Source organism: Tamandua tetradactyla, chromosome 11 (genome assembly GCF_023851605.1).
Source record: "Tamandua tetradactyla isolate mTamTet1 chromosome 11, mTamTet1.pri, whole genome shotgun sequence".
Lineage (NCBI taxonomy): Eukaryota > Metazoa > Chordata > Mammalia > Pilosa > Myrmecophagidae > Tamandua > Tamandua tetradactyla.
In genome coordinates this window covers 47,443,606-47,467,867 of record NC_135337.1, presented here as the reverse complement: position 1 = coordinate 47,467,867, position 24,262 = coordinate 47,443,606, and the positions used below count along the sequence as shown (strand labels likewise).

Sequence of the window (24,262 nt, the reverse complement as noted above, 5' to 3'; positions counted from 1 at the left end):
TAATCAGTAGTTGGCATTCTCATATTTTATTAGTCAGATTTACTACCTATCGGTCCTTCTGAACTACATAGTGTACAACAGTGGTATAATTTACCCCCAAAGCAAATAAACTTTAATAATGTACACCACAGTATATCACCGTTGTCTTTAAATATTGAAAGTAAAACCTTCCGTTTCTAATTTTTTTTGTAGATTGTCCCAAAAGTGTGGGCATTTTAGGATAAGAACCAGTTGGAATCAGTTTAAATCAGAGTTTCTTACTCTTGCCACTATTGACATTTGGGGCCAGATAATTCTTTGTTGCTGTGTTTTGAGTATCGTTAGCAGCATCCCTGGCCTCTACCCACTAGATGCCAGTAGTACCCTTCTTCCCCAAGATGTGACGACCAAAATGTCTCTATCTAGGCACATGTCATCTTGAGGACGAAAGTGCCAAGCATTGAAAATGACTTATCAGCCTTGATTCTTGCCCCTGCCTCTTTAACCATCATGAAAACTTATGAACCATATCTTTAAAGTTTATTCCAAAATTCCATTACTTTTCACCTACGCTGCTCACATCCTATACTTGGTCAACCATGGCCTCACACCTGGACTGTTACAGTAGCATTTTAACTGATTTCTCTGCTTCTAACTTTACATTTCTAGAACTTTAAGAGATCATGAAATTTTATACCAAAAAATATATAAGGTTTGAAAAGGAGCAAACACCCATGTATCTGCTCCTTAGGAGTATTCTCTGAAGAACAGACCATTACCAAGTACTTTTGAAACTCCAAGGGTGCCTCTCTCTGATTATATTACAATGCATTCTTGAAAAGCAGTCTGAATGATTTTTTTTTTTTTTTTACATGGGCAGGCACCGAGAATCAAACCCGGGTCCTCGGGCATGGCAGGCAAGCACTCTTACTTGCTGAGCCACCATGGCCCACCCTGAATGATTTTTTAAAAAACGTAGATCATAGTGTCTCACCTTATCTTTCCAGTTGCCCTTTAAATCTTTTCTGCCTAGAATGGCCCAAGGTCTCCACATAGTCAGGAAGATTGTTTCTGTCACCCTTCTTATTCCGAGATCCTTCTTTCCTCTAGGACGTTTTACTTGCTTTTTTCTCTGTGTGGAGTGCTCTTCCAGACCTTCACATGGATGGTTTGTCTTCGTCACACAGACCTCAGTTCTGATATCACTTCCTTAAGCCATTTCTGACTACTATGGTTGTACCATTCTGCAGTTGCGCTGTGTCCCATTAGCATAAGCATTTTATAGCATATATCACTATTTGAAGTTACCTTATATTCTATATGTTTACTTGTTTATTGTCTCTCCCATTAGAATGTAAACTGGAGAGCAGGGACCTTGTCTATCTCCATCATTGACCAATCCCTAGCACATGTTAAGCACTCTAGATATTTGTTGAATGAACTAATATTGGGAAAAAAGATCTGCCTCTACATTTTAGTTCTTTTTGTGACCTTGGGCAAGTGACTTAGTCTCTGTGTCTCAGATTTCTCATATCTTAATAATCATAATCTGCCTTGCCATCCTCAAATGAAATAGCTGTCTGCATAAGCTTTTCAGAAACTGCAAAGTGCTAGGCAAATGCAAATTGGTATTAATTAAATATTAATTCCGCTTGTATATTTTATGGTTAGGAAAGGATAATCCTTATCCTCCACTTCTGTAAATTTTTTTAATTAAACAGCTTTGTTCAAGTTTTAGTCTTGATAAAACTCAGGACCCTGCAACAGCAACTGAATTATAGGAAAGCTTCATAACCAGTGGCTTTTTTATATGTATTAATTCTGAGTCTACCTGCTTTCTTCAAAGCCATTTGTATCTTGCTGGTTATGCTAGCCAATTTCATTATAACTGATGAAATCTGTAAATTCTTTTAAAAGTGGGTATCTCATAGATGATAATCTAAAATTGGTTTGTTGTACTTTAAGAGATTGGCTAAATATCCATTTGAATTATAGTTTATAACTGCATTCTTATAAAAATTTTACCATTATTAGAACTCCAGCAGTAGTCTAAAAAACTAAAAAATGTTAATTTCTTTAATATTGAAATTAAACTCGTGACAGATTTTCCATATTTCATCTTCAGGGTTAAGCAAATGTCAGTGTTTTTGAGTTTATGGAAGCCCAGCGGGGAACATTTAGATTTGCCAAATAATAGTATGAGAAGACAGAAAAAGATATTAAAAGTTGTGTTATTAAATGTACCAGCAAGTATTTTACCATCTGATTGATTGTTTATGATTGAATGATTTTTCTTAGCACAACTTTTCATTATTGGATATGTTAACTGTGAAAAATAGCGATAGATTCTTATTTATAGTTATCAGAGAAAAACAATCCGTTATGGTTTTTTTGAACAGGCAGTTTAGAGGGGAAAATTTTACAGCCTTCTTGTCTCATACTGTACCCCTCACTTATCTCCTGAAAACGGTTAGCCGGAAGGCTCAGATAACTTCAGAGCTGTACTGTCATTTAGACCAGGCCTGTGTTTTTTCAGTGCGTAATCACAACAGGCATATGTTGAATATCAGAAGGCTGTCAGCCTCTTCAAATTAGATGGCCCAGGATGTTGTTAGGGATCATTAGGCAGGTGGTTAGTTTAATGACTTTTATCTCCCTTCTGATTGAGTTTTCCAGGATTTCATTTCAGACTAAAGAATGAGTAGAAGCAAGAGATGTTTGCATTTTAAAGGACAAAGTTATTAACACGATGTAACTTGGGAACATTGTAAAAAAATAACATTTTGACCAATGTCTGAAACTGGCAGTAGCCAATGTGGTGGAAAAAATTCTTGAGTCAGTTCCAGAAGATCTAGAGATTCAAGTCTGATCTGTGTGCCCTTTGGTAAGTCTCACAACTTCTCTCTTTCTTTCACCAGCATATCAAAAATAGAGGGAAACTTCATTTGTGTCTGAAAAGTAGCCAGTAGAAAAATATTTTTTAAAAATCAAAAAAAGGAAAAAGATAATAATTGTTTCCTTGTTGCCATAGTATATTATGTTATCAGAAATTTCTTCTCTGATTTGGATTCCAAATTTGTTAGTGTATCCTGATTGAAGGACTGTTAGAGGACTGAAAAATACTAAGATGTTATTCATGAACATTGATTTGCCTTTAAAAATACAAGCTTTTATCATCTCTACTGTTCCCACCTATTAATAACTGTAGACCCTGCCCCCCAGGCCTGTGCTACTGTCATCCTCTTTCAGGAACATACATCTTACCTCTTTAATTTTACTATGGCCTAGTGAATTCCTATTTTCCCATAAAACCTATCCAGCAGTCCCAAATGTAGGGATTCCTGTTTTCTCTCATGTACAATATCATATCATAGTAATTATACTATAATGTTTATTTATTTGGAATTTCTTCTGGATTGTAAAGTCTGTGGCAGTAAGGACTGTATGTTTTTCTTTGTCTCCACTATATAGCACATTCTGAAATATACTAATAATTAATAATAGCTAATGCTATATACGGGGTGCTGTTCTAAGTGCTTTACAGGTATTAACTCGTTTGTTCTCATAACAGACTTTTGAGATAGGCACTAGTAATATTTCCATTTTGCTGGGGCACAGATTAATCAACTTACCCTGGATCACATGTTAATAAGTATTAGAGCTGGGATTTGAATCCAGGCCGCCTGACTAGAATGTTTGAGCTAGGTGCTCTGAAATATTTGGTTAGTGTATAAATCAAAGGATCTATAAAATGGCAGGTAATGAAATGTTTAACTTTGTAATTTCTAGGTGTGGATTCGTAACTTCATATTTTATATTGAATTTTTACATTATTTGCCATAGTTTATATCAGGAAAGGCCAAAATTCTTCATGGGTAGGCAGCTCTTAATGTAAAGTAATAGAAATAGATTTAACTTGTGAAATTTAAGGAACCATATGGTATTTAAAATGATATAAACTTAGTTTCTATACTGATCATTGCATTGGATGGTTTTGAAACATACTTTACCAAAGTATATAATGGTTTATTGTATATAATTTGTGATTGGTTTTATTTTCCAAATACATTGTTCAGGAAGTTTGTATTTATCGTCTACATCACTGACTAGATTGTAAGCCTTTTCAAGACTAAGATAATACATTAATATGTATAATTAACACACTATTTTTCTCCTGTAGTCCCACATGGCATCTGTGGTACTGTTTGTATTGTCAGTCTGCCTGCTGGATTCCTGTTAAAATACAAAATTTGGGTTCTATATCTAATAGAATGTCGTTTGTTTGGCTAGTTGCACACATCTGTTGGCATCCTCTCTGTTTAACTGGGTCTGACCTTTGGCCAGAATCATAGGAGATATAATGAGCTCCCTGCCCCTACTAGTGAGCCGTGTACTCCCAGTTACCCATTATTGTAGGTAACGCCAGGTTGAAAATTTGGAACTGCTCAAAGCATCTGTCTCAAAAAATTACGGCCTTTATTATAAGTTGCTAGAATACATTCTAGTAACTTATAATACAGCTGCAGGATATATGGATGTGTGTGTGTGTAATTTATATTCAGTTTCATAATTGTTTCATGATTGTGTAGGCAATTATTATTTGTGGATTCTGTTTCCGTGGCAGTTCTGCTCATTCGCAGTCGTGTGTAGAATAGCAAAAAATTCCAGTCAACCAATATTCAAGTTCCCAGCTGATGGCAAACAAATTGACACTCTACCTTCTTGTTTCAGTTCTCATGCTGTAAACAAGTGTCCTTTTCACCGTATCTTTAGTGCCATGCTTTACATATTTTTGCCTTTCTGTTGGTGATTTTGCTTTTTAAAATGGCCCACAAGCACAGTATTGAAGTGTTGTCTAGTGTTCCTAAGACAAAGAAGACTGATAATGCCTTACAGAGAGAATATGTTTTATATAAACTTTGTTCAGGCATGAGTTATAGTGCTATTGGTGTGAGTTCAATGTTGATGAATTAACTTTTTAAAATGAGCTCCAATTACCTGTCCCCCAGTGTGATTTATGATTAAAGTTGCTTAAATTATGTCCAGAGACTGTTTAAATGTCGCTTTAAAAATGTTCTGGGGTACACGGGTGGTTCAGTGGTAGAATGCCCACCTTCCATGCAGGAGACCCAGATTCAATTCCCAGACCATGCACCAAAAAAAAAAAAAAAAAAAAAAAAAAAAACCACAAAAAAAGAAGTTTTGAAGTCAATGATACTGTTTCTAGATGGTGATAAATAGGAGTATTCTCCGAAAGATTGCTGAAGTAACTTTCTAGAGAATCATTGTATACAGATTTAAGGAAAAAGTACAAGATATAAGATATCTTTAAACAGAAACACACTTACATAAATCCTGATTATGTAGTGATCTGTTGACAGAATCTTGTGATCAGAGGTTTGTACAAACCTAACCCTGTAGTTTCCCTCAGGGCAGTGGTCAATATTTGCCAATTCATTTGTTGGGGAGACTTTGTAGAACATGACTACTGAGAATAACGATAATCAACTATAATTAGTCTAATACTTATTCCCCAAATGTATTTCTAAACCTATGTTTATTTAACCACCTACAAGATTTCATTCTGAACGTTGCCTCAGAACTAAAATGTTAAAAATAAATTAAGGGGGTGCGATGGTCAGCGGTAGAATTCTCTCCTGCTATGTGGGAAAACTGGGTTCGATTCCCAGCCCATGCGCTACCCCCCCTCAAAAAAAAAAAAACCAACAAAGACAAACAAACCGTTATAGCTTCCTAGGTTAATCCTAAAGTACATACCAGATTTGAGAACCATGGAGTCTACAAATTGTCACACTTTTGCTTTCTATATATATATATATATTTTTTTTTTTTTACATGGGCAGGCACCAGGAATCGAACCCGGGTCCTTGGGCATGGCAGGCAAGCACTCTTATCTGCTGAACCACCATGGCCCGCCCTGCTTTATATTTTTAATGCTTTGCAGTTTGTTCTCTAGTTGTTAGAGATATATAGTCTAGTGAAAACTTAAGTTCTAGGAACATTTTGTAATTTTGAACCATATCAAGTTTTTGTTGGTCTAGTCTAGGGCATTATTTTTTGGCCAACGGCCACAGTATCACCTGGGATGCTTTTTAAAATGCAGATACCTGGCCCCCATTTGAATGAGACTTACTTAATAATTTTAAGGCGAATCTGTATTTTTCTTTAAAAAAAAAAAGCAAGCACTATGCTTGATTCTTATGCTCTTCAAAATTTAAAAACTATCCCAATTACATACTCAAAAAAAGTGAAAACTATCCCCTTTCCTCTCCTATAAGAGAAAGCTGAATAAGGTATAGGTCTTTTTCTTTGGTTTATCCTTCATGGTTAGTGTTTTCATGTTGATAAAAGCTTAATAAATGCCAATTTGAATTATTTAGTATACTCTCCTACTTCCACTTTTCTTCTTAGGTAGAACTCAACAAATGTTCAATGAATAGTTATGAATGTTGGGGTCCTTTGAGACTAGGTGCCACTGAAGGTTACTTCATTCAAATTTTTTTTTTTAGAATTTCAGACTTTGGTAGACCTTGAAGATCATCTAGTTCATTTCTTTCACTTTATAGTTGAGGAAACTAACTTAGAGTACAAAGTCACAAAATTAATTGCAGAGCCAAGACTAGTTTCCAAATCCAGTATTCTTTATTAAATATTTTCTGTATGAAGCAGCTGTGATTGCAGTGTTTCAGATGGAGATTTTGTGCTCCTAGGGTACAAGGACAAGAAGAATCTGTGTGGAACCAAAGACTTCGATTTTTGTAATCAGGACATGTATCTTTACTTACAAACATTTTTTTACTTACAGACACTGAAAAACCTGACTGATGATCAATGGATACAAAATGTAAAACTCACTTAGGATACAGTTTTGTTGTTGCTTTTTAGTGAAGGTTTTCCTCTCTGTCCTGACATTTCCATGTCTCTATTTATAGCAGTGATCTGGTTGGAATTTGCCTTCTGATTCTTTTAGTTCTTTATATGTTGCTTCATATTAACTGTTATTTTCACTTCAATATTTTACTTATTTGAAGGGACATGTACTTGAGAAGGAAAGGAGTTAATTTTTTTAGAAGCAAGTAATATTATTTCCCATGGTTTGCTGTAGTTCTTGTTTATACCATGTTATCTGATTGTATCACCTAATGGTATAAAAATAATTTTTCAGACATAATGGTAGTTTTTATGGGGAAGTTTATGAAGCCTACAATAAAATCTTTTATCCAGGACAGTTATTATTTTTAGATTCCTAATAACCCCACTAATAACTCTAACTATGTACTTTGATGTGTGACAGTCAAGATATTTTAGTTAGAGCCTTTAAGTGGTAAACTTCTTAAGGAAGGAAACTGTCGTATTTATCTTTGAAATTAGCATAGTGTCTGACATCTACTTGATGCCACCCATTTGGTCTAGTAAATAAAATTGCTGAGCATCATTCTAGGTGCTGGAGATATAGCAATGAACAAAATGACAACCATACTTACTCTCTTGGAGCCTATCCTAGTGAGTGAATATTGAACAAAACATTAAGTATTTTGCAAAGACTCCATAATTGCATTCAGATAGTTATTTGCGTCAATCTGAGAAATAATCGTCTATAGTTTATTAAGTAATGGGTTGAAAAATTAGATGGGGGAAACTTAATGATCAGATCATTCCTCAAACATTTATTTCTTAGTTTATTTACATTACTTCAAATAATTACATGAATGCTAGTACATTGTCATCCTGATTGTTATTGATTCTTGTATAATCACCAGTGTTCTATTTGTATCCTGAGTAAAGTCCTCAGGTTGCTGGCAGGCCACAACCATGGAACTTCATCTCAGATCATATATCACTGGGTACCACTGACTGTGGTACCTCCAAATTTTGTACACACCAAAGTTTGAGTTGATTCTTGTTTGTTCTTTGCATTAGACTGTTGTTCTAGTTTACTAGCTGCCAGAATGCAATATACCAGAAACAGAAAAAGGGAATTTAATAAGTTGCTAGTTTACAGTTCTAAGGCCGAGAAAATGTCCCAGTTAAAGCAAGTTTATAGAAATGTCCAATCTGAGGCATCCATGGAAAGATACCTTGGTTCAAGAAGGCTGATGAAGTTCAGGGTTTCTCTCTCAAGTGGAAGGCACATGGCGAGCACAGTCAGTTTCTCTTTCATCTGGAAGGGTACTGGCGAACACGGCATCATCTGCTAGCTTCTTCTCCTGGCTTCCTGTTTCATGAAGCTCTCCGGGAGGCATTTTTCTTCTTCATCTCCAAAGGTCACTGGCTGGTGGTCTCTGCTACTCATGGCTATGTCATTCTGCTCTGCTCTCTCTGAATGTCTTTTTCTCCAAAATGTTTCCTCTTTTATAGGACTCCAGAAACTTATCAAAACCCACCCCATGATGTCACCTAATCCAGTTTAACAACCACTCTTGACTAAATCACTTCTCCAGGGAGATGATCTAATTACAGTTTCAAACATACAGTATTGAATAGGGATTATTCTGCCTTTACAAAATGGGATTTTGATTAAAACATGGCTTTTGTAGGGTTCATACATCCTTTCAAACCAGTACAAGTGTGGAGCTCCACAATGGTATCTTGCCTATTTTAGTCACCACTGTACCCCCAGTGCATAAAGTAATGTGTGCCACATAGAAGAATTTAGTAAATATTGAATGAATTCGTCCTTGACCAGTCAAAATGTAATCCCTCCATGCTTATGGCCACAGCCTGCATAGCCTTTCCCCAGCCTATTTCAATAATAAAAATCTTCAAGTCTGATACTGTTCTCCCCTTAAGAAGACAGCTTATCAGTTTAGTTTGTTTACTGATGTACTCTAGTCTTTTGAAACTTTCCTTTTCTTTCAATTTCTTTTATGCATCTTGGCTTTATTTCTTTGCGAGTCACTTCAACAGTCCTCAACCTCCGTTCACCTTTGTCTTTCAGTTGTATCTACTCTTTAAATCCACAACTCGTAATCAGTATTAATGCTCCTGAGAACTGGTATTGTAAGAGAATAGACTTTGGAGTTAAACGAGCTTCAATTCACTATTTGCTGCCTAAGTGATCTCACCAAGTTATTTAATTCTTTTTGAGTCTTAGTGTGTTTATTGGTACCCTGAGCATTAATATGAAATTAAAATGATTGTATCAGAATTATTTTGGCCATAACAAAAGCTCATTAAATGGCTTAAAGAATAACAGAAGTCATGTTGCAAAAATATCCAGGGACAGAATGGCTCTAGGTTGATTTAGCAGCTCAGCAATAAATGAAATATCCTGTTTTTTTTTTTCTTTTTTAACGTCCTTGTTCTCCGCTGTCCGCAGCATGTTGGCTTAGTTCCTCTCATGATTGCATAATGGTTGCCATACAGTTCCAGGTATCATGTAGCCATGACTGTTAAAGTGGAAGAAGAAAACTGTATCTTTCTTTTAAAAGCAGTGAAACCTTCCTAACATCTCTTCCCCCTTACTGCCAATCAGACTTACGTGTTGATCAGAGCTGAATCACATGCTTACTATTGCCAGTATTATATATTTTTTAAAATAATAAATTTTTAATTGTGGTAAAATATACTAACATAAAAATAATTCTAGCCACTTTAAATGGACATGCTTTGACATTAAGTACATTGAAAATACTGTGTAACTTTTCAAGAATATCTATTTCCAGACTATTTTTATCATCTCAAACCAAACCAAAACTCATACTCATTTAGCAATAGCTCCCCGTTTTCTGCTCCCCTCACCCCTGGTAATGATTACTCTGCTTTCTGTCTCTAAGAATTTGCCCAATCTAAGTATTTCATATGAGCTAGCATACCGTATTTGTCCTTTTGTGTCTGCCTTATTTCATCAGTATGATTTCTTCAAGGTTTATCCATGTTTTAGTATGTACCAGAATTTCATTACTTCTTACCGCCGAATAATATTCCACTGTATGGATATACCACAATTTGTTTATTCCTTCATCTGTGGAACACTTGGATTCCTTCCACCTCTTGGATATTGTGAATAATGCTGTGATGAACATTGGTGAACCAATATCTGTCTTAGTTCCTGCTTTCAGTTTTTTGGGGGTATATACCTAGGAATGGAATTGCTGGGTCATATGGTAATTCTGTGTTTAACTTTCTGAGTAACTGCCAAACTCTTATCCATAGTGGTTGTTCCATTGTACATTACTGCCAGTAGTGTACGAGGGTTCCCATTTCTCCACAATCCTCACTCTTAATTTCAGTTTTTTTTTTAAATAACAGCCATCCTAGTAGGTATAAAGTGGTATCTTGTTGTAGTTTTAATTTGCATTTCTTTAATGGTTAATGATGTTGAGCATGTGTTCATATGCTTACTGACCATTTGAATATTTTCTTTGGAGAAATATCTTTCAAATCCTTTGCCAATTTTTTAATTGGGCTGTTTGTCTTTCTGTTGTTGAGTTCTAGTGTCTTTCTGTTGTAGGTGTTTTTATATAATCTGAATATTAAACTCTTACCAGATATATGATTTCCTCCCATTCTATAGGTTGTCTTTTTACTTTCATGGTAAAGGTCTTAGATGCACAAATGTTTTTAATTTTGATGAAATCCATTTTGTCTATTTTTTCTTTTGTTGCTTATGCTTTTGGTTTAAAATCTGAAGTCCATTGCCTACTACAAAAGTCCTGAAGATATTTGTGTTTCCTTGGAAGAGTTTAATAGTATTAGCTCTTATATTTAGGTCGTTGATCCATTTTGAATTAATTTTAGTGTATGGTGAGTGGTTAGGGGTCCACATTCATTCTTTTTATATGTGAATTTCCAGTTGTCCCAGCATCATTGGTTAAAGAGACTATTGTTTCCCCCATTAAATGGACTTGGCACTCTTGTCAAAACTCAGTTGGCTAGGGTATGAACAGAGGAGTGAGAAAAAATATATATATATGGATTTCTTGCCTGCCATGCCAGAGACCCTGGTTCGATTCCCGGAGCCTGCCCATGCCAAAAAAAAGGGGGGGGGGATTTTTAAAAAAAATAAAAATAGTGGGAGTAAGGAGTAGATTAAATTGGGTAGATGGAAATATTATGGTCAATGAGAGGGAGGGGTAAGGGCTATGGGATGTATGAGTTTTTTTTTGTTTTGTTTTTGTTTTTTTTGTTTTTTTAATTTTTTTTATTAATCAAAAAAAAGAAAAGAAATTAACACAACATTTAGAAATCATTCCATTCTACACATGCACTCAGTAATTCTTAGTATCATCACATAGATGTATGATCATCATTTCTTAGTACATTTGCATCGATTTAGGAAAAGAACTAGCAAAACAGCAGAAAAAGATATAGAATGTTAATATAGAGAAGAGAATTAAAATAATAATACTAATAAAAAATGTATATATATAAAAAAAGGAAAAAGAAAAAACAAAAACAAAAGATACAAACAAACAAACAAAAAACTATATTTCAGGTGCAGCTTCATTGAGTGTTCCAACATAGTTACATTACACTTAGGTATTATTGTGCTGTCCATTTTTGAGTTTTTGTATCTAGTCCTGTTGCACAGTCTGTATCCCTTCAGCTCCAATTACCCATTATCTTACCCTGTTTCTAACTCCTGCTGGTCTCTGTTACCAATGATATATTCCAAGCTGATTCTTGAATGTCGGTTCACATCAGTGGGACCATACAGTATTTGTCCTTTAGTTTTTGGCTAGACTCACTCAGCATAATGTTCTCTAGGTCCATCCATGTTATTACATGCTTCATAAGTTTAGTCTGTCTTAAAGCTGCATAATATTCCATCGTAGGTATACGCCACAGTTTGTTTAGCCACTCGTCTGTTGATGGACATTTTGGCTGTTTCCATCTCTTTGCAATTGTAGATAATGCTGCTATAAACACTGGTGTGCAAATGTCCGTCTGTGTCTTTGCCCTTAAGTCCTTTGAGTAGATACCTAGCAGTGGTATTGCTGGGTCGTAATCCATTCTGCCAGTCAATGTCTTTTGATTGGGGAATTCAGTCCATTAACCTTTAGTGTTATTACTGTTTGGATAATATTTTCCTCTAACATTTTGCCTTTTGTATTATATATATCATATCTGATTTTCCTTCTTTCTACATTTTACTCCATACCTCTCTCTTCTGTCTTTTCGTATCTGACTCTAGTGCTCCCTTTAGTATTTCTTGCAGAGCTGGTCTCTTGGTCACAAATTCTCTCAGTGACTTTTTGTCTATAAATGTTTTAATTTCTCCTTCATTTTTGAAGGACAGTTCTGCTGGATATAGAAGTCTTGGTTGGCAGTTTTTCTCTTTTAGTAATTTAAATATATCATCCCACTGTCTTCTAGCTTCCATGGTTTCTGCTGAGAAATCTACACATAGTCTTATTGGGTTTCCCTTGTATGTGACAGATTGTTTTTCTCTTGCTGCTTTCAAGATCCTCTCCATCTCTTTGACCTCTGACATTCTAACTAGTAAGTGTCTTGGAGAACGCCTATTTGGGTCTATTCTCTTTGGGGTGTGCTGCACTTCTTGGATCTGTAAATTTAGGTCTTTCATAAGAGTTGGGAAATTTTCAGTGATAATTTCTTCCATTAGTTTTTCTCCTCCTTTTCCCTTCTCTTCTCCTTCTGGGACATCCACAACACGTATATTTGTGCGCTTCATATTGTCATTCAGTTCCCTGATCCCCTGCTCAAGTTTTTCCATTCTTTTCCCTATAGTTTCTGTTTCTTTTTGGAATTCAGATGTTCCATCCTCCAGTTCACTAATTGTAGCTTCTGTCTCTTTAGATCTACCATTGTAGGTATCCATTGTTTTTTCCATTTTTTCTTCTTTGTCCTTCACTCCCATAAGTTCTGTGATTTGTTCTTTCAGATTTTCTATTTCTTCTTTTTGTTCAGCCCATGTCTTCTTCATGTCCTCCCTCAATTTATCGATTTGGTTTTTGAAGAGTTTTTCCATTTCTGTTCGTATATTCAGCATTAGTTGTCTCAGCTCCTGTATCTCATTTGAACTATTAGTTTGTTCCTTTGACTGGGTCATATCTTCAATTTTCCGAGCGTCATCCATTATTTTCTGCTGGTGTCTGGGCATTTGATCAGATTTCCCTGGGTGTGGGACCCGGCTGGTTGAAAGGTTTTTCTTTGAAATCTCTGGGCTCTGTTTTTCTTTTCCTGCCCAGTAGGTGGCGCTCGTGGTGCTCATCTGTCTGCAGGTCCCACCAGTAAAAGATGCTGTGGCTCCTTTAACTTGCCAATCCGAATCTCGCAGTCGGCCCGGGAAACCACGCGTGGAGGGGGGGTCGCCGGCCTCCGTGGCTTGGGGGAATGCCGGTCCAAATTGCCCAGCTGGCCCAAGACGCCAAGCGTGGCGGGAGGGCCCCGCTATCCAATGTTCCCAGTCAGACCGGGGAGCCACGTGCGTGGAGGGGACCCCAGTCGCCAGCCGCCCCGGCCGGGAAAACGCACGCCCCTCGGGTATCTCACCGCAGCGGATTCTCCCTGCCTGTTCAGCCGTTCCAGAATGGGGTACGCTGTCTTTTTAGTCTCTGTCGTGGCTCCGGGAGCTGTTTCGTATTGTTTCTGTTTCTTTAGTTGCTGTTCTGGAGGAGGAACTAAGACCCGCGCATCTTACTAAGCCGCCATCTTCTCCGAAACTGTATGAGTTTTTTACTTTTTACTTATTTATTTTTTCTGGAGTGATGGAAATGTTCTAAAAATGATTATGGTGCTGAATAACCAATTATGTGATGACATTGGGAGCCACTGATTGTACACCATGTATGGACTGTATGTGTGTGAAGATTTGTCAATAAAAATTTTAAAAACTGGCCAGAGATATGTGGATTTATCTCTGGACTTTTAATTCTATTCCATTGGTCTGTATGTCTACCCTTATGCCAGCACCACACTGTTTTAATTACTATAGCTTTGTAGTGAGTTTTGAATTCAGGAAGTGTGAGTCCTTCAACTCTGTTCTTCTTTTTCAAAGTTGTATTGTGTGTCAGGAACACATTGCAATTCCATATGAATTTGCCAATTGATTTTTCCCTTTTTGCAAAAAGATTACTGAAATTTTGATTGGGGTTGCTTTGAATTTGTTGATTGCTTAAGGCAGTTGACATCTCAACAATTCAGTCTAATAATCAATGCACAATGATTGTCCTTCCATCTATTTAGGTCTTCTTTAATTTCTTGTAGCAATATTTTATAGTTTTCATTGTACATATCTTTCAACAACTTGGTTAGATTCATTCCTAAGTACTTATTCTTTTAGGTGCTATTGTAAATGGGATTGTTTTCTTGATTTCCTTTTCAGATTGTTCGTTATTGATTTATAGAAACCCACCCAAACTCTGCATGTTTATCGAACTCTGCATGTTTATCTTGTATCCTGTCCCTCTGCTGAGTTCATTTATTAGTTCTAGTAGCTTTCTTGTGGATTCTTTGGGATTGTCTATGTATAGGATCATATCTTCTGTGAATAGGGATAATTTGACTTATTTTCCAATTTGAATGCCTTTTATTTCTTACTCCTTCCTGGTTGCTCTGCTAGAATTTCCAGTACAGTGTTGAATAACAGTGATGACAGTGGCGATCTTTGTCTTGTTCCTGATCTTACGGGGAAAGCTTACAGTCTTTCATTAGTAAGTATGATATTTGTAGTGGGTTTTTCATGAGTGCCCTCTGTTACTTTGAGAACATTCCTTTCCATTCATAGTTTTCTGAGTGTTTCTATCATGAAAGGATGTTGGATTTTGTCAAATGCCTTATCTTCATCAATTGAGATGATCATGTGTGTTTTTTCTCCTTCATTCTATTACTGTGGTGTATTACATTGATTGATTTTCTTATTTATGTTAACCATTCTTGCATTCCTGGAATAAATAACACTTGATCAGGTTGCAAGTCCTTATAATATGCTGTGGGATTGAGTTTGTCAGTATTTTGTTTGAGGATTTTTGCATCTATAGTCATAAGGTATCGTGCAGGTTTGAAAGGATTTATGTACCCTAGAAAAGCCGTGTTTTAATCCTAATCCCATTTTGTAAAGGCCACTGTTTCTTCTAATCCCTATTCAGTACTGTATGTTGAAACTTTAAATTATCTCCATGAAGATGTGACTCAGTCACATGTGGGTATTAAACTTGATTAGGTGGAGATGTGTCTCTACCCATTCCAGATGGGTCTTGATTAGTTTACTGGAATCCTATAAAATAAGTATTTTGGAGAAAGGTTCAGAACAGACATAGCCACGAGAAGAGAGTCCACCAGCCAGTGACCTTTGGAGATTCTGAGAGAGCAGAGAAGGATGACAGAACGTCTCAGGACCATGAAGCAGAGAGTCCAACAGGCAGCGACTTTAGAGATGAAGAAGGAAAAATGCCTCCTGGGGAGTTTCATGAAACAAGAAACTGGAAGAGAAAACTAGCAGATTTTGCCATGTGCCCTTCTATCCGAGAGAGAAACCTTGAACATCATTGGCCTTGAACCTAGGTATCTTTTCCTGGATTGGGCATTTCTATATATAGTCTTGTTTTAACTGAGACATTTTCTCGGCCTTAGAACTGTGAGCTAGCAACTTATTAAATTCCCCTTTTTAAAAGCCATTCTGTTTCTGGAACATCACATTTCAGCAGCTAACAAACTAGAACAGGTATATTGATCTGTAATTTTCTTTTTTTTTTTTAATTTTTAAATTTTTTTTTAAAAATGACAAGAAAGAAACACAAACATTCTTAACATATGATCATTCTGTTATACATATATAATCAGTAATTCACAATATCATCACATAGTTGCATATTCATCGTCATGATCATTTCTTAGAACATTTGCATCAATTCAGAAACAGAAATAGAAAGACAACAGAAAGAAATTTATATATATCATACCCCTCACCCCTCCTTTTCATTGATCACTAGCATTTCAATCTAAGTTTAACATTTGTTTCCTCTATTATTTATTTTTATTCTATATATTTTATTCTTCTGTTGATAAGGTAGATAAAAGGAGCATCAGAAACAAGGTTTTCACAATCACACAGTCACATTGTGAAAGCTATGTCATTATTCTATAATTTTCTTTTGCTGTCTTTATTTGGCTTTGGTTTCAGGGTAATGCCGGCCTCATAGAATGAATTAGGGAGTTATGCCTCCTCTTCTGTATTTTAGAAGAATTCAAGGAAGATTGGTTTGAAATTTTTTTTAAAGGTTTGGTAGAATTCAAAAAGAAACCTTTGGTCCTGGACATCTTTGTTGGGAGATTTTTAATTACTGATTTTATCTCTTTGATATCGGTATGTTTTGATTTTCTATTTCTTTTTGTGCCAGGTTAGGTAATTTGTATGTATCTAGGAATTTGTCCATTTCAATTATGTTTTCTGATTTGTTGGCATATAATTGTTCATGGCACCCTATTGTAATCCTTTTTCTTTCTATAATAATTAATAAGTAATATCCCCACATTCATTCTTGACAGCCTCTCGAAATCCAGAAATAATAATTAACTACTCTGGACTAAATGTGTCTTCTATAAAAGCTTCTATAAAAGCTTACAATCTAGGCCTCTGCTTTCTTGTAAGCGTTTTCTAAAGAAGATCATACCATTGTTGTTCTTTTGTTTCTGGCTTATTTTGCCTCACCAAATGTCCCACATGTTCATTCACATTGCTTGCCTCAAAACTTCATTCCTTTTTTGTGGCAGCACAATATTTGTTCGTAAGAATACACCATTGTTTGCCAATCTACTTCTCCGTCAGTGCATCCTTCAGCCACCTGCATTCATCAGGGATCATGTATAGTGCCCAAAGTCCACATCCATCAACACTCTCAATTTTAGATCATTTCATTGTTCACAAGAGAAAGAAAACCAATAAACACACCCTTGCCAGATAGAAAATCTAAATCTCCTCTTAACTCTTGTTCCCCCACCCCATTATTTACCTCTGCTGTTGCGGTGGTAGTGTTGATGTTTTCCTTTTAAACATAGCCCATAGCATGCAATGCAGTTTTCCTCCTGTACCCTGGACTTAAATACTCTCTGTAACACGAATCATACCTTTGAAGTAGTTCTTGCAAGAACTAATTGATATTTCTAGTGTTAATCAGTGGGACACATAGGTTTGTACGACCCCTTTCGATTTTGTTCATCTTCAATATTTTAATATTACTTATAGACCCACTAGAGAGTGGCCTTCACTTCTATCTATTCCCTTACCTTGGAGTTCAACCTCATAACCGTTCACTTATCTCTAGCTTCTATGTATCTATATGTTCCCTGTATTCTGTAATAAGCCTCTGATTTTACCTTTACCATAGTCATAAAAGTGGAATCATACGGTATCTATCCTTTTGTCTCTGGCTTATTTCACTCAGCATTATGTCCTCAAGGCTCATCCATCTTGTCCTGTGCTTCAGGATATCATTTAGTCTTACTGCTGCATAATAATCCATTGGATGAATGTACCACATTTTGTTAATCCGCTCATCTGTTGATGGGCATTTGGTTTGTTTCCGTCTTTTGGCAATTATGGATAGTGCTGCTGTGAACATCAGTGTGCAAATGTCTGTTTGTGTCATTGCTTTCAGCTCTTCTGGATATATACCAAGTAGTGCTATTTCTGGGTCATAGGACAACTATATATTTAGTTTCCTAAGGAACTTCTGAACAGTCTTCCATAGTGGCTGCACCATTATACATTCCCACCAGCAGTGCATAAGTGTCCAATTTCTCCACATCCTCTCCAACATTTATACTTTCCTGTTTGTTTAAAGCAGCCATTTTTATAGGTGTGAGGTTGTATCTCGTAGTCCTGATCTGCATTTCCCTTATACCCAGTGAAAATAAACATCTCTTCTTCATGTGCTTTTGAGCCATCTGTGTTTGCGCTTCAGTAAACTGCCTACTCGTATCTTTAGCCCATTTTATAATTGGGTTGTTTGTTCTTTTGTTATTGAGTTGTATGGTTTCTTTCTGTATACTGGATATCAAACCTTTGTCTGATATGTGATTTCCAAATATTTTCTCTGGTTGAATTGGCTGCCTCTTCACCTTTTTGGCAAAGTCTTTTGAGGTACAGAAGGATTTGATTTTGAGGAGTTCCCATTTATCTATTTTTTTCTTTGTTGCGTGTGCTTTGGGTGTAAAGTTTAGGAAGCTGCCTCCTATTACTAGATCTTGAAGATGTTTCTCTACATTTTCTTCTAGAAGCTTTATGGTGCTAGTTCTTATATTTAGGTGTCTGATCCACTTTGAGTTAATTTTTGTTTAGGGTGTAAGATAGGGATTCTCTTTCATTCTTTCAGCTATTGATATCCAGTTCTTCCATGCCCATTTATTTAAAAGACTGTTTTGTCCCAGTTCAGAGGATTTGGGGGCCTTGTCAAAAGTCAGCTCATCATAGATTTGATAGTCTATTTCTGCATTCTCAATTTGATTTCTTTGGTCAAAGCTTCTATCTTTGTGCCAGTACCAGGCTGTTTTGACTGCTGTGGCTTTATAATAGGTTTTAAAGTCAGTGAGTGTTAATCCTCCCACTTCGTTCTCCTCTTTTAGGATACTTTTAGCTATTCAGGGTCTCTTTCCCTTCAGGATGAATTTGATAACTAGCTTTTCCAAGTCTTCAAAGTAGGTTGTTGGAATTTTTTATTTTTATTTATTTTATTTTTTAATTTTTTATTAATTAAAAAAAACAAGAAAGAAACACAAACATTCTGAATATATGCTCCTTCCATTCTACATATATCATCAATAATTCACAATATTATCACATTGTTGCACATTCATTATCATGATCATTTCTTAGAACATTTGCACCAATTCAGAAAAAGAAATAAAAAGACAACAGAAAAATAAAATGAAAACAGAAAAAAAAAACTTTACATACCATACCCCTTACCCCTCCCTTTCATTGATCACTAGCATTTCAAACTAAATCTATTTTAACATTTGTTCCCCCTATTATTTATTTTTATTCCATATATTCTACTCGTCTGTTGACAGGTTAGATAAAAGGAGCATCAGACGCAAGGTTTTCACAAGCACACAGTCACATTGTGAAAGCTATATCATTATACAATCATCATCAAGAAACATGGCTACTGGAACAAAGCTCTACCTTTTCAGGCAGTTCCCTCCAGCCTCTCCATTACATCTTGGATAACAAGGTGATATCTACTTAATGCATAAGAATAACCTCCAGGATAACCTCTTGACTCTGTTTGGAATCTCTCAGCCATTGACACTTTGTCTCATTTCACTCTTCCCCTTTTTGGTTGAGAAGGTTTTCTCAGTCCCTTGATGCTGGGTCTCAGCTCATTCCAGGATTTCTGTCCCACGTTGCCAGGAAGGTCCACACCCCTGGGAGTCATATCCCACGTAGACAGGGCAAGGGCAGTGAGTTTGCTTGTTGTGTTGGCTGGAGAGAGAGGCCATATCTGAGCAACAAAAGAGGTTCTCTTGGGGGTGACTCTTAGGCCTAATTTTAAGTAGGCTTGACCTATCCTTTGTGGGGTTAAGTTTCATATGAACAAACCCCAAGACTGGGGGCTCAGCCTATAGCTTTGGTTGTCTACACTGCTTGTGAGAATATCAAGAATTCAACTTGGGGAGGTTGAATTTTTCCCCATTCTCACCAGTCTCAGAAGGGGATTTTGCAAATACTTTTCCGCTCACTGATCAAATCACTCTGGGATTCATCAGGGCATCACTCTGGATAAACCAACAAAATCTCATGTCCTACCCAAGGTTCCATTACTTAGGTTGTTCAGCCAACTATCTACATAAGTTGTATTAAGAGATGCACTAGTCAAAATATAAATTTTGTACCAAATAAGCATTTTTTGCTTTAGTCTTCCACATAAGTTAAAGTTTAAAAATATTAATTACCATCTATTTTCAACACCCTGCAATATTGACGTTCCTTTGTTCTTCCTCATGCAAAACATTTTGTTTGTACATTTAGTCACTGTCATTATACACTCTAGGCATTCCTAGATATACCATCTCAGTCTTTATTGTACGTCTTTCCTTCTGATTTCATGTGCCCCTAGGCCTCCTCCCTCTGTCATTCTCACATTTACCTTCATTCAGTGTTCTAACATTATTGTGCTACAATCAGGTAGTATTGTGCTATCCATTTCTGAATTTTTACAGTCTGTCCTGTTGCACGGTCTGTATCGCTTCTGCTCCAATTACCCAATATCTACCCTATTTTTATCTCCTGATGACCTCTGTTCTTAACTGAAATTCTCCAAGTTCATTCATTAATGTTATTTCATATCAGTGAGACCATACTGTGTTTGTCCTTTTGTTTCTTGCTAATCTCACTCAGCATAAGGTCCTTAAATGCCATCCATGTTGTTACGTACTTTATAACTTCATTCTGTCTTTCAGCTGCACAATATTCCATCATATACTTGTTTAGCCACTCTTCTGTTGATGGACATTTTGGCTGTTTCCATCTCTTTGCAATTGTAAATAACGCTGCTATAAATATTGGTGTGCAAATGTCCTTTTGGGTCCTTACCCTCATGTCCTCTGAGTAGATACCTACCAATGGTATTGCTGAGTCATATGGCAGTTCTATACTTAGCTTCCTGAGGAACTGCCAAACTGCTTTCCTCAGCGGTTGTACCATTTGACATTCCCACCAACAGTGGATAAATGTGCCTCTTTCTCCTCTTCATCACTTGTCATTTTCTGTTTTATTGAAAATGGCCATTCTGGTGGGTGTGAGATGATATCTCATTGTCGTTTTGATTTGCATTTCCCTAATAGCCAGGGAAGTTGAGCATCTTTTCATGTATCTTTTGGCCATTAGTATTTCCTCTTCTGAGAAGTGTCTTTTCAAGTCTTTTGTCCATTTTGTAATTGGGTTGTCTGTCTTTTTATTGTTGAACCACTCTCTTTATATATTCTGGATGCTAGACCTTTATCTGATATGTCATTTCCAAAATATTGTCTTCCATTGTGTAGGCTGTCTTTTTACTTTCTTGATGAAGTTCTTTGATGCACAAAAGTATTTGATTTTGAGGAGTTCCCATTTGTTTCTTTCTTCAGTGCTTGTGCTGTGGGTGTAAGGTCTAGAAAACTGCCTCCTAGTAAAAGATTTATAAGATATTTCCCTACATTTTCTTCTCAAAGTTTTTTGGTCTTAGATCTAATGTTTAGGTCTTTGATCCATTTCACGTTACTTTTTGTATAAGGTGTGAAATATGGATCTTCTTTCATTCTTTTGCATGTGGATATCTAGTTCTCTGGGCACCGTTTATTGAAGAAACTGTTCTGTCCCAAGTAACTTGGCTTGACTGCCTTATTAAAGATCATTTGTCTGTAGATGAGAGGGTCTGTATCGAAACACTCTATTTGATTCCATTGGTCAGTATATCTATCTTTATGCCAGTACCATGCTGTTTTGACCACTGTAGCTTCATAATACGCCTTAAAGTCCAGTAGTGTGAGACCTCAAACTTCATTTTTCTTTCTCAGGATACTTTTAGCTATTTGGGGCACCCTGGCCTGCCGGATAAATTTGGTTATTGGTTTTTCTATTTCCGAAAAGTAAGTTTTGGGGATTTTAATTAGTAGTATTGAATCTGTAAATCAAGTCAGGTAGAATTGACATCTTAACTGTATTTTGTCTTCCAGTCCATGAACATGATATGCCCTTCCATTTATTTGGTCTTCTGTGATTTCTTTTAATAATTTCTTGTAGTTTTCTTTGTATAGGTCTTTTGTCTCTTTAGTTAAGTTCATTCCTAAATATTTTATTCTTTTGGTTGCAAGTGTAAATGGAATTTTTTTCATGATTTCCCCCCAGATTGTTCATTACTAGTGTATAGAAACACTACAGATTTTTGAGTGTTAATCTTGTAACCTGCCACTTTGCTGTACTCATTTATTGGCTCTAGTAGTTTTGCTCTGAATTTTTCTGGGTTTTCAACATATAGTATCATATCATCTGCAAACAGTGAGAGTTTTATTTCTTCCTTTCCGGTTGGTGCCTTGTATTTCTTTTTCTTGTCTAATTGCTCTGGCTAGAACTTCCAACACAATGTTGAATAACAATGGTGACAGTGGATATCCTTGTCTTGTTCCTGATCTTAGGGGGAAAGTTTTCAATTTTTCCCCATTGAGGATGATATTAGCTGTGTTTTTTTTCATATATTCGCTTTATCGTGTTGAGGAAGTTCCCTTCTATTCCTATCCTTTGAAGTGTCTTCAACAGGAAAGGATTTGAATTTTGTCAGATGCCTTTTCTGCATCAATTGAGATGATCATGTGTTTTTTCTGCTTTGAATGTTGTTATGGTGTATTACATTAATTGATTTTCTTATGTTGAACCATATTTGCATACCCAGGATGAATCCTACTTGGTCATGGTGTATGATTCTTTTAATATGCTGTTGAATTCGATTTGCAAGAATTTTGTTGATGATGTTTGCATCTATATTCATAAGAGAGATTGGTGTGTAGTTTTCTTTTATTGTAATATCTTTGCTGGCTTTCTTATGAGGGTGATGTTGGCTTTGTAGAATGAGTTAGGTAGCTTTTCCTCCTCTTCAATTTTTTTGAAGAGTTTGAGTAGGATTGGTACTAATTTTTTGTTGAGGGTTTGGTAGAATTCACGTGTGAAGCCATCTGGTCCCGGACTTTTGTTTTGGGGGAGCTTCTTAATGACTGATTGAATTTCTTTACTTGTGACTGGTTTGTTGAGGTCCTCTATTTCTTCTCAAGTCAGTGTTGATTGTTCATACCTTTCTAGGAAGTTGTCCCTTTCATCTGCATGGTCGAGTTTATTAGCATAAAGTTGTTCATAGTATCCTCTCATTACTTCCTTTATTTCTGTGGGGTCAGTGGTTATGTATCCTCTTCCATTTTTTATTTTATTTATTTGCATCCTCTCTCTTCTTCTTTTTGTCAACCTTGCTAAGGGTCCATCAATCTTATTGATTTTCTCATAGAACCAACTTCTGGTTTTGTTAATTTTCTTGATTGTTTTCATGTTCTCAATTTCATTTATTTCTGCTCTAATCTTTGTTAGTTCTTTCCTTTTGCTTATTTTGGGGTCATTTTGTTGTTTTTTCTCTAGTTCTTTCAAGTGCACAGTTAATTCCTCAATTTTTGCTCTTCTTTTCTGATATAGGCATTTAGGGCAATAAATTTCCCTCTTAGCACTGCCTTTGCTGCATCCTATAAATTTTGATATGTCGTGTTTTCATTTTCATTTGCCTCGAGATATTTACTGATTTCTCTTGTAATTTCTTCCTTGACCTACTGATTGTTTAAGAGTGTGTTGTTGAGCCACCATATATTTATGAATTTTCTGGCACTCTGCCTATTATTGATTTCCAACTTCATTCCTTTATGATCTGAGAACGTGTTTTGTATGATTTCAGTCTTTTTAAATTTATTGAGAGTTGCTTTGTGACCCAGCATATTGTCTGTCCTTGAGAATGATCCATGAGCACTTGAGGAAAAGGTGTATCCTGCTGTTGTGGTGTGTAATGTTCTGTAAATGTCTGTTAAGTCTAGCTCATTTATTGTATTGTTCAAATTCTCTGTTTCTTTATTGATCCTTTATCTAGATATTCTGTCCATTGATGAGAGTGGGGAATTGAAGTCTCCAACTATTATGGTAGATGTGTCTATTTTGCTTTTCAGTGTTTGCCTCATGTATTTTGGAGCACTCTGGCTCATTGCATAAATATTTATGATTGTTATGTCTTGTTGAATTGTTCCTTTTATTAACACATAGTGTCCTTCTTTATCTCTTTTAATTGTTTTACATTTGACGTCTAATTTGCTGGACATTAGCATAACTACTAGTGCTCTTTTCTGATTGTTATTTGCATGAAATATCTTTTCCCAACCTTTACTTTCAGCCTGTGTTTATCCTTGGGTCTAAGATGCGTTTCCTGTAGACAACGTATAGATGGGTCCTGTTTTTTAATCCATTCTGCCAGTCTATGTCTTTTGATTGGGGAGTTTAATCCATTAACATTTAGTGTTATTACTGTACAGGCAGTACTTTCTTCTACCATTTTGCCTTTTGGATTTCATATGTCGTATCTAATTTTTCTTGTTTTTACCTTTACTGATAGTCTTCATTTCTACACTCTTCTCCACACCTCTCTCCTGTCTTTTCCTATTTGTCTCTTGTGCTCCCTTTAGTATTTCTTGCAGAGCCACTCTCTTGGTCACAAATTCTCTCAGTGATTTTTTGTCTGAAAATGTTTTAATTTCTCCCTCATGTTTGAAGGACAGTTTTGCTGGATATAGAATTCTT

General features: G+C 36.1%; 1 protein-coding gene across 12 annotated transcripts in view; it reads left to right on the top strand.

Annotated features, from left to right (window-relative positions):
* Positions 1 to 24,262, top strand: part of DNAJB4 (DnaJ heat shock protein family (Hsp40) member B4) — a 65,593-nt gene that overhangs the window by 1,507 nt on the left and 39,824 nt on the right. For 6 of the 12 annotated variants that reach the window (XM_077120552.1, XM_077120557.1, XM_077120546.1 and 3 more), the window contains one exon: positions 2,656 to 2,863. The exons of 5 other annotated variants lie outside the window; for them this stretch is intronic. The gene's annotated coding sequence lies outside the window, so the exon portion shown is untranslated. Of the gene's footprint in view, positions 1 to 2,647; positions 2,864 to 24,262 lie in introns of all 12 variants that reach the window. One more of the 12 variants, XM_077120549.1, reaches the window with a different exon arrangement.